Raw genomic sequence first — 2500 nt, 5'->3', positions numbered from 1 at the left:
TCGTGCGTGATTTACACGGCCAGACGTGTGTACTACACGTATTAGGCCTTTGATCTGCGTTGCGTAGGCCACAACAAATCTTTCAAAGAGAGAGAGATATATGTGTTGTTGGGGTTTGTGATTATGAAGGTGCCCCAACGCACAAAAATATATAAAAATGTACAAAGTTGGGATGTGGTGTGGTGGAGAAGAGTTGGGCCCGACCAGATCATTCGTGCGTGATTTACACGGCAGACGTGTGTACTACACGTATTAGGCCTTTGATCTGCGTTGCGTAGGCCATCTTCCTTCCAAGACACACACGTGTTGGGGTTTGTGTGATTTTATGATAGTGCCCCAACACGGAAAAATAAGCGTACGAGAAGAGTTGGGCCCGACCAGATCATTCGTGCGTGATTTATACACGGCCAGACGCGTATTATATTACACGTATTAGGCCTTTGATCTGCGTTGCGTAGGCCATCTTCTCGATAGAGAGAAAGCCAATGTATTCTTTTTTCTTTCTTTACACACACACACACACAGTTGTAGTAGGACAGGGAGGGATGCGAGCGTGCTAATCACGCTTCCTCAAGTCTTCGCTGTGGTGTGTAAAAAAAAAAGAAAAAAAGGAATCGTTGGGAAAGTCCAAAGGACGAAAATATCGGGCAGTCTGAAGATAACTTAATGCTCGTTTACATTGGTATCAAGAGAGACCGGCTTGTGTAGCTCGTTTCAATGCTGTGTCGTTGTCATTGACACCCTACTCTGTTGCGCGCTAGTGGCAGCATGAGCGTGGGACGTATATATATATATGACACCCAGCTAGAGCCGGCCGTGAGTCCGTCCGGTGTAAATAACGACGAAAGGAGAGAGAAACTTTTCGAATCCAGTATCGGGTTGATAATTGTCCAGTTTGAATATCCATATCCCCGTCGTTTTTGGAGGTGATATACTCTCTGTGTTTCTTCGATAGAAGGCTTTTCAATGTTCTATTCGCTCCGACCGTCGAACTTGCAAGAAAACAGTGGTTTTGGATTTGCTCGTACATATATATATGGTTTCGACGGAAATATCTCGTTCTTTAAGGGACAATTATGTCGTTGTACGACGACTCCCGAATCTCCTTCGCGCGCTGGTTGGAGCTCTTCGGGTATCGGCTTGTTCCGAAATATAACACAAAAATGTGGTGGATAGCAAATACACATTATATTATATATGAGAGAATAAAAGGGAAAAATTACCCTGAACGGTGGATCACTTGGCTCGTGGGTCGATGAAGAACGCAGCTAATTGCGCGTCAACGTGTGAACTGCAGGACACATGAACATCGACATTTCGAACGCACATTGCGGTCCACGGATACAATTCCTGGACCACGCCTGGCTGAGGGTCGTTTACGTACTTATAAACTGCTTGCGTTGATGGCACTTGTTGCCTATATACGTACGAGCGAATGATGGGCGCTTCGTCGGCGTTTGTCGCGGTCCTATGAATATTGAGAAATTTTACGTACGTCTAACAGTCTTCGAGAGAGATGGAAATCGTGTTCGAACTAGCGTGAGTGTGGAAGGCGGTGTCGTGTGTCGTATATGTTTTATATACGTCCGCCCGTCTGAAACACCGCTTCGAAGCGGTGACAAAATCTTTTTCGGGACGATTCGTATCCGTAGAACTATCGAGATTTCACTGGTACATTTTCAACGCGCTCCCGACGTCGCCTGAAATGAAACGAGATGGGTTTAACCCACGAAAGCGTACTACACGAGTCTGTCCTATGTGAAGACTGTGTACAGAGATCGAACGAACGCATGAAAGAAATTGAACGAAAGAACACATAACCCGCAAAAATATAGAGTAGAATTGTGACCGTTGCTTCGAATTTGAATTTATATGTATATATATATCATAGCCCCAGGGAGTGGAACCTATGAGTGTGGAAGGATGTCTCTTACCGTTATGTTGCCAGAGGAAAAAAAGTCTCTCTCTTCGTACGACACATTTGTGTACGAATTGTATCGATGGCTATATAGATCCGATGTTGCACATATTCTGAGTAAAGAACACCCCACCCGGGTTACCGTCCTAAAACTCTTCTATTGGTGTGGCTATGATGTGTGTGTCAACGCAATCGCGAGTCTGGTTCTACGGGAAAACCGTTTGTCGGTCGCCCCATATATCTTTTTGTTCTCTTCAAATGATCGAATAGCGAAACCGCACGAGATCAATCGGTCGTCTAGTCCCCGAAAGTACTTTTCGGACGGACGTTAAAGTTATACCGATTGTAATCGTCTTGCGAGTGTTTCGAAGATCTATATTTGGAGAGGATATCGAATTTTATAAAAGATATATTGGTGAGGCGCGATAAACGGTTTTTTTTTTGCTTTAAGGGTTTTTTGTGTTTTTTTTATTTTTTTTTTTTTTTTGTGTTGCTCTGTACACGTTTCGCAAAATGCTTTCGGGGGGGGAAGCTCTGAAAAAATTTTTTTTCACGTTCCGACGACCTCAGAGTAGGCGAGAT

The 2500-nt window shown here is 44.2% G+C and overlaps 2 non-coding genes across 2 annotated transcripts in view; both read left to right on the top strand.

Moving 5' to 3' along the window:
* Window positions 1-1220: 1220 nt before the first annotated feature.
* On the top strand, window positions 1221-1375 carry LOC143263746 (5.8S ribosomal RNA). Its single transcript, XR_013037091.1, has one exon. It is a non-coding gene; the product is annotated as a 5.8S ribosomal RNA (ribosomal RNA).
* Window positions 1376-2479: 1104 nt separating this feature from the next.
* LOC143263748 (large subunit ribosomal RNA) overlaps window positions 2480-2500 on the top strand; it is a 4161-nt gene continuing 4140 nt past the window's right edge. The window contains exon 1 of the ribosomal RNA XR_013037093.1: window positions 2480-2500. This exon is cut by the window's right edge and continues 4140 nt beyond it. This is a non-coding gene — a ribosomal RNA (large subunit ribosomal RNA).

Source organism: Megalopta genalis, unplaced genomic scaffold (assembly GCF_051020955.1).
Source record: "Megalopta genalis isolate 19385.01 unplaced genomic scaffold, iyMegGena1_principal scaffold1397, whole genome shotgun sequence".
NCBI lineage: Eukaryota > Metazoa > Arthropoda > Insecta > Hymenoptera > Halictidae > Megalopta > Megalopta genalis.
This window is presented reverse-complemented; position numbering and strand designations above follow the sequence as displayed.